At 39.0% G+C, this 13,901-nt stretch overlaps 1 protein-coding gene across 2 annotated transcripts in view; it reads left to right on the forward strand.

Moving 5' to 3' along the window:
* The first annotated feature begins 839 nt into the window (after positions 1-839).
* Positions 840-13,901, forward strand: part of LOC108604331 (5-hydroxytryptamine receptor 1) — a 44,508-nt gene continuing 31,446 nt past the window's right edge. For both annotated transcript variants that reach the window (XM_017993757.1, XM_017993758.1), the window contains exon 1: positions 840-1,009. The gene's annotated coding sequence lies outside the window, so the exon portion shown is untranslated. The remainder of the gene's footprint in view (positions 1,010-13,901) is intronic.

Here is a 13,901-nt window from a genome sequence, read left to right on the forward strand (position 1 = left end):
TTAAGCAGCTATGTATGCGTATAGCTTCGGCTGTTGATAACAGCGTGCAAGTGTGTGCGTGAGCGAGGCGCTCTGAGAGCGCTGCTCATGTTACGCTGCTGCTACTTTCTCTGTTAAGCTAACAGGTACAAGGCGAGGCGGCGTACGGTTGCCCACATCAGAGCTATCTGCTGCTGGTGGTACTGCTGTTCGCTCGGTCGGTTGGGTGCCCGAGTTTACAGTTAAAGTTTCAACGTGCGCGCATTAGGGCAACGACAAGTGTTTAGGCGGACGGAATTTCGATGCGTCCGCAATTTTCACGCACCCAACGCACAGCTACTCGTTTTTTGATTTAAAATATATTTTGACTGCGCGTAACGGTCAGCGAAACTGAAAGTGAATTAAAAACATCAGTGGCATCAGCATCAGCATCAGCAGCAGCAGTGCTGAAGAGTGTGTGCAAATTTCAATTACTGAATTAAATAATTCCGTGAAAATGATTGTGGCACAGAAAGAAAATTATTGAAATCAAAACAATTGTTAGCTGCTCAGTCCAAAAAAATAAAGGAAACGAAAGCCAGAAAAATTTGTTTGTGCTAATGAAAAATTAAATGCTGTTGTTGTGCGTAGCAAGTAAAAACACAAATATATTTCAAACACCATATTCCAGTGATCGAAGTAAATACTAAATTAAAACAATCATATGAATTTCCATGCAAAGTAATTGTGTCTGGGTGTGCGTCAGCATTTTTTAGCAGCACAAATACAAATATTAACTATATATATATACACAATATATACACAGTGTTTTAGAATACACATAAATAAATATGTTTGTGTAGAATATATATTTACTTTGCTGTCTCGCGTGATTATATTATTTGTGCGTTAAGCGCAGCGGCAACGTTTGGCACCTGTTCAACAACTTTCTTACTCTTGGAAAATCGCTTAAAAATTATATTTAAGTAATTTATGCAAATAGCTGGGACAAGACAGCGCCGAGGTTTCTCCAAGCAGACGTTGACCTAATGTAAGTTTATGAATGCTTGCTAGTCATTAGATTAAGATTAGCTCAGGCAGCAGCTGAGCGTTCTCAGTTCTATTTATCTCCCACTGTTTGTGCTCTAATCACTATGAATAGTATACACTCATAGACAGCTTCACAGCTAGCTGCTGGCGATACTCTAGTTGTGTTTACGGCTTATCAGAGCATTTTTTTTTTTTTTTTTTTGCTACTTAATGCTCTCTATTGTGTTCTAAAAATACTAGCAAATTCAATAGGGAAGCAAATACTTAGTTGCTTTAGCTGTAAGTACTTTGCTGTGTTGCGCAGTTATTTGTCCCACCTCACAAAAGTCTAGGTTAATCAAATGAGTTCTGTAGCAGCAAACTCGTTTTTGATTGCCATTTAAAATAGTTACTTCAGTAAAATGAGTATAAAAATATTTGCTCAACAAGTTCCTGATTCGAAAGGCCAGCTGGGCAGCAGGAGAAGATGCTGTGATGAAAGTAGTAAATGCAAAGTTTATCATTGCATTACTCACAGCAGCTGCAATGAAAATTGCCATAAAAAGTTGATTGAAAATGCTTTTTGAGTGCAATGCAATACATTCAGAGAAGTACATATAGCTGCTAAGAGACCATTGATATGCTTATACAAGTACCTAAGTATATAGAAGCTGCAGCTTTTGGCATACTTTGCAGCTGTTGGAATTTACTTGACTGCCTGGCTGCCTAGTTGGCAACTGCAGCTTTTTAAATGTATCGTATAAAATATGCGCACATGTGTGCAGCTTTTTACTTAACTGCGTCAACGGGTAGAACTTAATTGCCCAAAAACCAAATAAAACTCAGCAAGGCGTCAACAGTGGTATTCGTGCTCGCATTTGCATTCGCGCACTGTCTTGGTTTTAATTGCTGAGCCACACGGTAGACAGTAGAGCCAGGGCAAGCAAGAGTTGTTTCCTTTTGTTTTGAAATGATGCCAACCACTGACGACGAAAGCCTTGAACATGAAAAGTGAAACAAGAACGTTGCCAAGAGATGTAAAACAATTCATGTGGGCACTTACACTAATTGCAACTGATGTGCAGATTATTATTGTTGCGCGTGCCTCAAGTTGCCATCAAGTCGCTGCAGAGTGCGGCCAATTCAGAATCTTTTCAGTTTCCAAATATTTATAAAACAAATTGCACATGAATTGTTGTCCAAGCATATTGTTTTATTATTTGAATTCCCAGCAAGCTTTCCGTTGGAAATTTCGTTTACTACAAAAAAATAAAATACATAAGGCAGGTAAAATTTATTGAATATTTTTTTTTGTTGCTTGTAAATGGCCCGTATGCAGTCATAAAGCAAGAAGCAACATATCAACGGGGCGTATGTGCAATAAATCTGGTAGACTATTGTTATCAGAATACTCTGCTTTTGGCTATTATTATTACACATTGCCCTACCTCAAGCTTTGCATTTGTTGTTCTTTGCAAATATTACGCATACGCACGGGAGAAGCGTCAGGCTTAGCGATATAATCATTTGCCAGTTGCCATTTGCCGTTTGCCATAACAATGCACCCATTTTGCGCCTAAGTGCTTATAAGCTCTTAATTAATTTATAATTAATCACTATAAAGCTGCCAAGCTACCGCCCCCAATAACTGCGATATGGCGAACCGTTACCAAAATCTAAGTGCTATGTGAACTTTCAAAACATACGCTGTCCAATTAGTTGAAGTGCCCACGCCCACGCACATACCAATGCCAACGGCTAAGAGATCAGTCAGGTTGCTAAATTGGCTCGTGTCATACACCCGTGTACTCTTATACGCTATTGCCATTGCCAATGCCATTGTCAATGTCCAGGCAGCGGCAGTAACGTTGCCTTATCATAATGACCGAAATGCTCTAATCGTGGCAATTAACGTGACCAAATTTAATTTCCGTCCAGCAAGCGACAGCAGTGGCGCTATCGCTGACAGCGCTGTGCGCTTCGACGTCGGCAGAGCGTCGCATTATTATTTACAAAATATCATTTGCTGGCTGGCATCTAATGCCATTGGAAATCCATCATGTAAGCCGGCGGTTCTTTCTTTGTGTGAGCTTTGTTTGCGTTTTGCTTTTGTGTTTATTCGCTTGCAAAGATAAATGAGCGACACCCCTCAGCGCAGCTCACCTCACCTCACCTCACCGCAGTCACACACATACACAGCTCCACCCCCATCCTGATTAGCTATTGGGCCAGGTATTGTGCGGGCTTTAGTGAGTTTAAACTGTTGGCATTTGTGAGTAACTCGGGGTCGTGCCTTCATTTGAATCTAATGTAAATGTGTGTCTTGGGTATCATTTTGTTACTACGCCCAGAATCACAGCAGCAATGGCAACAACAACAACAACCGCAACAGACTGCCAGCCTTAGAGCAAATTACTTATGTTAATTAGTTGGCGCTGTGTTTATAGCAAATGGCAGAGATCATTCATGCGACTAATAAATGAAATGCGTGTAAGCTCAAACGGCCTTTAATTAGATATTTAACGCACTTTAAAGCAAAGCTGCAGTACTATTTAAGCTGCCTAAGCATTCCATTCAAAATTCATTGCAATAAGCGGCTTTAACATAACAAAGAAGCAGATTAAACTGCTGTGCATAATTGCATGTGTAATAGGATATATCTGTATCGAATCATCAGTCAATCGCATTTCACAATTATGAATTCACTCAACAAGTTGGAGTACTTAGCCAAGCTTCTATCATTATCGATCATAGTTTTGATAGTCATCAGTTTCACATCTATCTTAAGCGTATAATTAAAGATCTGTGGGAATGACTAAGCAAGTGCGCTTAATATTAATAAAAAACATTATATATGCGCAATTTAAGCATTTAATTTTCAATTAACTTTTTCTCATTATTAAAAATAATAGTTACTGTATTTTATATGCAGCCGTTATGCAGTTTAATCAAAGTTAATTTAAATTTATTTGCTGACAAGCAAACCCCAACTTCCTGAGGCCGTGCATGACACACATACAGACAGACACACACACACACACACATATATATACAGAACTGGCGAGCCATTAAGCTCTGCTTAATAATGACTTTATGAGCGTATGTAAGCGTATGCTTAATTGAAATTGTAATTTAATACTGGTCGCAGGAAAACAAAAACAAAAAATAAATATGATTGAAAGTTTGATGTGTTTTATCATTAAACAATTTAAGCAAGCAATTTGGTATATGTTCTTAATTGATTAATTCAAATTGCTGCGCTTGTGAATGCAACCGCAGGCACAACAAACTCCAACGTGCATAATATAACTTAATTTTGTGCATAATTAATGTTTGCCATTAGCCCAGTTGGTTGGCTTGGCTAACATATCCGTGAGGTATCAGGGATGCGAAAACACTTTACTTAACATACTGCGATATGCCATTTGATCCGGCTATCAAACTTGAGCTCTGCAGTCTCCCAACATTGCGTATACGCAGCGTGCACACACTTCATATACACGCACGCCTTTGGCAGTAATTTGTCACATAGCACACGCACACGCACACGCACACGCACGCACGGTGTGTGGCGCATGCGACCGCATTATTGATGGAAATCCGGCACCATCAGGCAACAGGCAGAAGGCAGTTGGCAGCTGGCAGCAGGCAGCAGGCCACACTTACAGCCATAGAGAATTGGCAATTATGTCTCGTCGGTGTATTAAAATGCCATAATTGCGAATTTAAGCGTACTTCGCTGCGGCTGGCCTAGACAACAACAGCTCATCAACAGCGCTCAGACACGAAAGCTGACAATGTTGAGCAATCTCGCCTGCTGTTGCTTTAGTTCGCTCAACTTTTCCAAGTACCCAAGTGCACATACACAGCGAGAAAAAAGAGACTTACGCAAGCATGAATCAATCAGGATAACTTAACTATAATTAAACACATAAATACAGTTTTAATAATACACACTGTTGAGATAAAGTGGCTAAACTTTTGGAATTTTAGTCAAACTTTGTTGCTGTGCAGGCGTATTTTGAGCTGCTTTAGCTCTGGTTACGCCTCATTGAAGAGTTAAGTGCTTGTGCAAAAGTTTCGCAGCAGGCATTTTGCAAAATCAGCTTTAAAAAAGTTTTGGCCTGCTGCTGCTGCTGCATGTGATAGCAGCTGGGCAGCTGGTAAATAGCGATTAGCCATAAGCACTGGTCAGTTGACGACGCAATTTGCATAAGCCTTGACACAGCTGATATTTATCGGTTAAACAACGTTGCAGTCTGTCTGTCTGACTGGGCAATTATTTGCACTCACTGTCTTTATGAGTTTAAAGATACAAACACTAAGCTCGTTTGCTAGGCGATTAAATGCTTTTTCAAACTTTTTCAGGTATCATTGAACTCGCAGACAAGCTTCTTGTCATGCACTTAATTCAAGTTCATAGACGCATTATCTTTTACTGCCTTATTTGCGAGTATACGATATCGAATTGACTCTGTTTGTGAGTGTGTGTGTGTGTGCGTGTGTGTGTGTGTGTGTATGGGTGGTTGACTGTGGCTGCAGCAGCGTTTAATTAAATTGCAAATTAGTTTGCGCACAAACCATTGTGTGTCGTGGTCAGAGCGGGCAGGCTTATTTATGTTTTGATTGGGCATTAGCACAAAACCGATGCCCAAAGCCAAAACAAACCGAAACATGTCGGAATTAAGTGCTCTGGCTATGCTGTTATCCCAAAGCTGCACTTACCTCTCGCCTTGGTTAGTTCGAGCATGTCTCAAGGGTGCAACAGCCAAAGCATGTAGGTAATTTCAATGGCCAAAGTACATACAACATGCACATTGTTCATGCACATGTGCCTGTGTCTATGTGTGTGTGTGTGTGTGTGGTGCCATTAATCAGAGGCTATGTCTGGCAAGACAGTCGCGAGTGAGAGACTACAGTTACGGCTAGTTGCAAACGTGTCTGTAGGCGTGATCGGGGTCTGCTCTAATTGCAGCCATCATTCAGCTGATTGTGTAATTGCTGGCCTAATGCAAAAGCTAAGATTGCCTGCTAATTGAAATATATTGAACCTTAACTCCGTTTTTATTGCAAGCACTTGGCATGAATATTTTAGCAGAGCTTAATTTTTAATAACTGATATTTCTTCCTTATTTGGATTACCATGCTTGACTAATTGTTAGCTATGCAAATGTTAATTAAATATATTTATTGTTATAAATATTACTGCAAACAGCAGCAGCAAGCAATTAAAAGCTTTGCTATTAGTTGTTTAGTTTGCTTTTGCCACTTGTGCTCACACAGCAAGCGGACAACACACGCCTCGCCGGGGGCATAGCTGCTGCTATTAGAAGTGCACAATAGTTAGTTGAAAACAATTGCAGCTGTTAGCTGCCAAGCTACGGCAATGTCAATGGCACTGTAATTTGCACGCAGCCAGCAGCAGTAGCAGCAGCAGCAGCAGCAGCAGCAGCAGCAGCGGCAGCAGCAGTCAGCCAGCCAACCAACCTACCAACCAAGTTCAATATGCTGCACAACTATGATAATTAAGCGGCGCTGCCGCTGCCTGATTCTAAGCGCCATTGCATTGTTGAGCAACGGTGTGTGACAGCTTTGACAAGTATTGCTTGCGGCTCACGTATTAAATGGTCAGCCAGCCTTTGCTGTATGGTTATAGATAGTGACTAATCCAGGCTGAATGCAGCTATGTTTTGTCTGTTGCATGCTTTTAATTAAATGCGCACAACAGTTTGAAAATGCAAATGAGTCAATAGAGTCAAGTCTATCTTATCGACTGGCAAACATTTGATTGATGTATTTTGACAGTTTAGACCAAAACGAAAGTTGATTCACACACGAAGTATGAAAGTAAAAGCAATTTGCCAGCTCGCTATCAACTGTCTGTATGGATAAATAGAAAAAGAAAAGAAAGCAATAGAGATAGCCGTCACTAAGTGAAGCAAATTTATAAATTTAGCCAAGCTTAAGATTCGCTCAAAGATTTAAAACAATCTGGGTAAACAATTTAATTGATGTTAGTTACATTTTGTCATGATTTGTTCATTGACTTTGCCGCCCTAAATATAAACTTTAGTTCGCCCTATAAATTTTGGCAGTGTAAATAAATTAAATTCAAATCTAAATTGATATTACCTAAGATACATTGTACGTGTGCACACACATATTCCAACAAAAGTCTGCACTTATCAACGAACTTCCCCTGCCCGCTCGCAGTGAGCAGCAGAAATGTGTAGAACAAAGTAGCGGCGCTTCTAGCCGGTCAACTCAGAGTATATGGAGTGTTTGGCGGGGGGGTTGAGGGCGTGTTGTTTATTTTTATCGCCGCTTAATTACGTTACTGATAAGCTGATTTCGTTTTTCTTTAGTACGAGTGACTCGGCGTCGCCTTCGCCGTCGCCGCACGTCGCTTGGCCATTGTTCAGATATCAAAAGTTAACGTTACTACTTATTTCGGTTTCGGTATTTGTTTTTTTTTTTTTTTTTGTTTTAGTTTTGGTGTTTTGGCAACATTTTGTGGTGGTCTTGAAGTGCTCCGTTGAGATTTAGTTAATAAAAATTAATGGCCATGTGATTTGTTGGCCTTTAGTGCCAAAAACAGAATTTCGTGTTGTATTTTATGAACGCTCAGATTGCTGTGTGTTTTTTGTTTGCCTTTGTGCAAGTTGATTGCATACCAATGTGTTATACACACACTACAGGTACGCGGGTCGACCTGCGTGTATGCACAGTCAACACACATTAACAGTGCGAAATGTTTGGCTAATTATTTATTTGACGCTTTAATTGCGCATTTATTGCCTTTGGCGGCCAGCCGTGCGTATACGCAATATCAACAATGCTGCACGGTAACAACGGCGCCAGACGCCATCATTAAATGAAAAGTATAAAAAGTCATTGACACAACACTGAAATGATAATACTACAAAGTCATATCTAAATATATGTCAATGCTATTATTATTTATACAAGTTAAATAATTTTGGTTTCATGTTGTGCTTTCAAATTGATTTTCCCAATTAAATATATTTATTGCTCTGTACAAATTCTTGCTCAAGAATTGCAGCTTAAATTAATATTATCATTTTATTATTTTAATCAACAGTGCGCAGTGCGTTCATTTATTTCCATTTCCACGGCTGACCGTTGGTGGGTGTATGCAATATAATCTTTTGCAAATAATTATTTTTTCATTGAGCTTGCATTGATTCAAATATTGGTTTAATCATAGTATGATAATACACTACAAACACCTAACAGTTTACATAACCCCTATTCTAGGGAATTTTTTAGGCTTATCCTTTTATTTTAGTTGACAGTTTTATTTTGTTTTTTTTTTTTTTTATCTTTCGTTTTTATTGACTTTAAGTCAACTTAAAGACGTAGTAATATTTTTGTGCCTTTTTACGCTTATGCAAATTTTTAGAAATGTGTTGACACCTTGACATGTAATTTTTGAGTCTTTAGGGAAATTGAAAGGGAATTTATGAATTATAATTAATTAAATATTAATATATGAAATATACAATATTAAACAACAACATATAACATTTTTAATCTTCCGCTATGTTAAAAGAAAACTTTCCAAACTGTAAGCAAGCATCTCGTTCCAAGTTTTATGTGAGCTATAATAAATAGAGAATAGAATGTTTTGATTTATATATACATCAATAGCTTTTTAGCTTAAGATTCGTTAAGCGCGTTATATGCATGCTTATCAGACTATTTGCTTATAAACAAAATATAAGTAAATGGGTTAAAATAAAATCGTAAGATAAATATCGGCATTGATAAGTAAGTCCCAGGTAAACCAAGCCAAATGTAGCTTTCTGTCTACACTAACAAATATTTATTATGACTTTTCATTATATCAACAACAGGTTTTTATCGTTTTTAATTCATAAGCTAATATATAAATTTGTGTGTCTGCGTGTGTGTAGGCTCTTTCATTGTTGAAATAATTTAAGCGAGCATTCAAAGCTCAAATATATTTGAATATAAATTCGGTATGTCATTGCCAAAGATTTCCCCCTGTACGAGCATGACCTATGCCTTATATGTGTGTACACGCTCACACAGGGGGAAGTCTTTGTGTATGTGTACCGTTATGACACTTGCAACAAAGCATGGCATTAAATGCAAATTGCTCTCGTGAATAATTGATGAACAATAGAAATGACAAAGTGCATTAAGTAGTAATGGAAAAATATGAATGAATATAATTGACATGTCACGTATATTGCAGAAAATTTGCACAAATTAAAAGTGTCAAAGAAGTAAAGCGGTGTTAATTTTTGTTCAGTGTAATGTCACGCTGCCTGTCTAAAGTAACCTAATTTAATTTTAAAATAGTTTTGTCTGCGCAATTTGAACGCCTCCACCTATGAAAACCAGCTGGAAAATATAATGCATGTATATCTCTCCATCGCACACATTATGTCACAGTTTTTGGCTGACAGGATTGCAAATGTTGCGGGGGCCTATGCCATTAATCACACTTAAATGTTTGCATGTATGCGAGCATTCTAACTAACTTACCTCCAACAAGATCCATAAATTTGCCGCCGACCTTGATTAAATGGCACGCGTAACGTTTTGTCATCGATTAGGAAGCCCAGCTACGATTTTGCAGAGACTATGCAGTAGTATGTGCGATTGCTGCACGCAAACGCAACTTGCATATGAAAGTGCCCGCTCCGCTTCATAAGCAACCTTGTTGCTTGAACTTAACATTCTTGGGCAAGGCAAGGGCCTCAGGCGCAATTGCAGCAATGCTTGTTGTTGTTAATTTGCTAGCTTGCATTTTAATGGTCTTTATTGATTTTTATTTTCCACTGCTCATGTCTCTGTGCGTTACGTTGGGCCATTAGCTCGCATTTTTGCTTTAATAGGCGCATGCCTGATGACTTCAGCGCACTTCAGCATGACATTGTCAACATATTTAAATGGGATGGAGCGAGCTTTAAGTTTGTAGAGTACAAGCTAGTCTTGAAGACATTCTGTGACTTAAGCTTTATATATATTTTAGCAGATTTTCTTTGTCGCTAGCATGGCTTTTTGCATCCTGTGTACACGCCTCGCTTATCAGCGCATTTGCAGTTATTTTCCAGCCGTTTGTCGAGTTTGCTGTGATACTAAAGGCGTCAAGGCTTGTATGCCATCGCGTAGCTCATATGAGCATGTACTCCTTTTTATTGTAGTTGCTTTGGTTGTTGTTGCTTTGGCTGTTTGTTTGACTATTTTGCATGTCATGCGCTTGCTTGTGCTCTGTTGTGTTGTGTTGTGTTTGCTTCCTTCCGTTTTCAATTTCTTGCTGTAGCCTTATTCTTATGCCCGGCATTTGCTTTATGCCATACATATGATTCTCTTGCCGTGTGTTGCTTGACGATAATAACAAGAGCAAGAACAAGTTCTGCGCAGAATAGAACAGAATAGAGCAAGAGCTTGTTTGTGTCACAAAAAATGCAGTCTGCAGCATTGCCACAAGCTGCAAATAGGCAGAGCTCGTCTGGTCTTTGGTGCTCAGTTGATGGTTCTTTCTGTGCCAAGGCTTTTCGTCTTTTGTTCTCCGATTACATTTCACTTGCACAAGAAATTAATTTCTTAGTGAAGTCCTTCCTTTGTCTCAGCTACTGCCACTCCTACTAGTTGTCAAATTGCAACAAAAACATGTATGTCTGTGTGTGTGTGCGTGTGTGTGTGTGAACAGACTAGCTTTAAGCCATGGCAATTGCTATATAATTTAATATATGCATAGCTTAGTGCGCACTATGAGCAATTATAGTTGCTTTTTAATTGAAATGCCAATGAGTAAATATTGCTTAAACGCAAAGCCAACAAAGTAAGCTGCTTTATATTAAATACAGTAATTTATTGATTTTCCAGCCAGCCAGGCAGCTAAAGCAAACACAAATACCAGGCAAAGCATGAAGCCATCAGTGCCACTGGTTCCGCCTCCTGCTGCTGTCTCGTTGGCTTCCGCTTTTGTTTGCGCTTCGCCTGCTCAGATATCAATAAAACGATATATGTATGTATGAATATAAAGCGTTCTTGTCCGCTGTCAGAGATGTGACAGCTCGAGCTTATGAATAATTGCCGTAAATATCATAGCCACGCACTAAATCTGCAAAACAGAAAATTATGCGGGCGCAATCACACTGCAAGAATTTCAAATAAGTACGACACATGGTACATAATAAAAAAGCACATCACTAGGCATAATTGATAAGCTGCTGTTTGTATTATCTAAATGATTCAAAGGCAATTTATGTGATTGTTTTTATTGGTCGGCAATAATGTCAAATCTCAGGGGTCATGCAAGCGACAGCACAATGGACCATTGACAATTATAGCGCCACTAAATCGTATACGCAGCCTGGCCAACCACACATGAACATGTCAAGTGCACAGAACCACATAGGCACACAGACGAACAAACGAATAGACGAAGAAACAGACAGACAGACGGAAAAGTTAAAGCTGCCTTAATGCCATGCTTATGTTCTGTCCTCAAAGGTATTGCATATCATTCAATTAAAATCGCACTATTGCGAGCATTCAACTCGTTGGGACACTGTCAGACACATGCTCATGCAATCAATGTCAAGATACGCACACGCACGCACCTACAAGCAATTTACACATTCACACACACACACACACACACGCACTGTCAGTGCTTGAATGTCCTCGCACAGCACATTAGTTGCCACTGCCACATACATAACTGTCATCTACATGATTCGATAGCCTCGGGTTAAAGCTAAGCACTAAGCATATGCGTGTCAAAGCTCTATGACAGCAATAATATTTACTAACACTGACTAAGGAAGCAGCTTTGTGTGTAAGTAAGCCTGCCTTCCAAGTCTTGCCTTGCAATGTTTGCGCACTTAAATCAAAAGTCATCACTGTAGAAAACAATTTAAACTTAGCTCAAGCTGTTTTTTACCTTTGTCAAGTGATTCACGATTTGTTCACAAAATGTGTAAAGTTTTCGAAAAAAAATTTCAGTTTATATATCCCAGCATTTAAAATATTCGTTTTTGTAAACTCTCTCATTTGTTATGACTCGCCAACTTTTAATACACTTTAACATTTAAAATGAATAAGGGTATCTCCCAAAAACTCTCTGACCCAAAGATTGGGAAACTTATATTCCAAAAATAATGTGGATTAAACTTTTGCGCGTAATTATTTTTAGCGCATACATTTTTTTTCTTTCGTTCGTATATTAGAATATTTACTTTTCTAAACTTATATAAAAACAAAATTATTTGACTATTTACTTTGAAGAACATTATTTTCGATTATACTACATTATTTTTCACCGTCTCAGAACATACCGAAAAATTTTTCATTTCTTTTTTAACAAATTGGTATAAGTTGATAATTTAGAGAATATTGCCCAGCTCTCTCTTAAATCTTAACTCGAATGTTGCTGAATTCAATGAATAATTTTTAAGTTTTAGGCCTGTCAGTTGCCTGATAAAAGTGTATATTGAAGTTGACAGCTTCCGAATAAAGCACCTCGGTTGTTTCTGAAGAATACTTAAAGCGCCAGGAACACTTGACGGCAGCAGCGGTGCCTGCTGCAAATTAGATACTGTGCTACCCGCTAGTTGCCGCATGTGATACAAAAGTTTGTCATGCCCCAAACGTACAGCACCCGACGCATCCACATGAACTTTTTGCGTGGCATACATACAAACACATTCAAATTGGAGCCACTGCTGTGCGAGTGTCAGTGCCACTAAGTGGCGCCCAGCCAAGATGCACAGCAGCCTTGTTCACCTGCTGCTGCCTGCTATCTTTGGCTGACATTTTTCTGGTGCCGGTGCTGGTGCTGGGGCTGGTGTTGTGGGTGGTGCTGGGTTGGCGTTTGCCTAACCCAATGTACAATTTTTTTTACGGCAATCGTTTTCATTTTTATGGCTCAAGTTGCGCTAAATTTTTGTTGAAAGTTGGGCGTGCTCTTATTTTATTTATTTTTTTTTTTTTGAGCGTTTGCTGTCTGAGACAGACTTTCTTCCAGTTCGCTTGTCGTGTGTGCTGTAATCGATATTTGCTGCTTGCTGTCCAGCTGCGTGTTTATCTGTCATTTATTAGCCAGCGGTATCCGTCAAGCTGCAAATTCAATAGCGTTTATTTGCACAATTTTCCAGTTGCCAGCAGACAAGAACTGTTTCCCGTTTGCAGTTCCCAGTCTCACCGCTATCTTCAAGTTACATAATGTTTGCATTAATGTTTTTGATACAAGCTTTGCTATACCACATTGTAGCAGCTCTTGTCCTAGCATGCACCATTCTCTCACCCACCCACCCACACACACACACACACACACACACATCCTTTTCACAGTTTGGTGTCTATAATGCGGCTTAACAGTACATTTACTTAAGAATTTATATGTTTATAAGGCGCTGACAGCCCGAATGTATTGAAATGCTAAAAGCGGTGTGGGTTGGCTGCTGGTTGCCAAGCGTTCTTCCTTCTTCGCGATATACATTTGCATTTCTATGTTTGAGCTCGTGGGCCACAGTGGGAGACACAAGTTGTCATTTGCTGTCAATTTTGCTGCTGGTGCTTTAATTTCCCGATTCGATTGCCGATTGACCCTAATCAAGCGTTGGCAATCACTTGAGCTTTATTAGCAACTGTCGTTCCTAACTTAATTATTTATGCCTAGAACTGTATTAGAGCTTAGATTGAACGGGTGTTAGTTTGGCTTAAATATTGCACGGTATGCCAACATATTAAATTTTGTTTTGCATTTGCTTTGAATATTTGCGCAAATAAAGCAATAAAAACTATGCATATTTTATGCTAGCTTCGTGCTATGCAATTTATGCAAAATCACGTATGCAATGACATAAAAAATGCATTGGGGTTATCTGCAAATGTATTTGTGTATGTGTGGG

Source organism: Drosophila busckii, chromosome 3R (genome assembly GCF_011750605.1).
Source record: "Drosophila busckii strain San Diego stock center, stock number 13000-0081.31 chromosome 3R, ASM1175060v1, whole genome shotgun sequence".
Lineage (NCBI taxonomy): Eukaryota > Metazoa > Arthropoda > Insecta > Diptera > Drosophilidae > Drosophila > Drosophila busckii.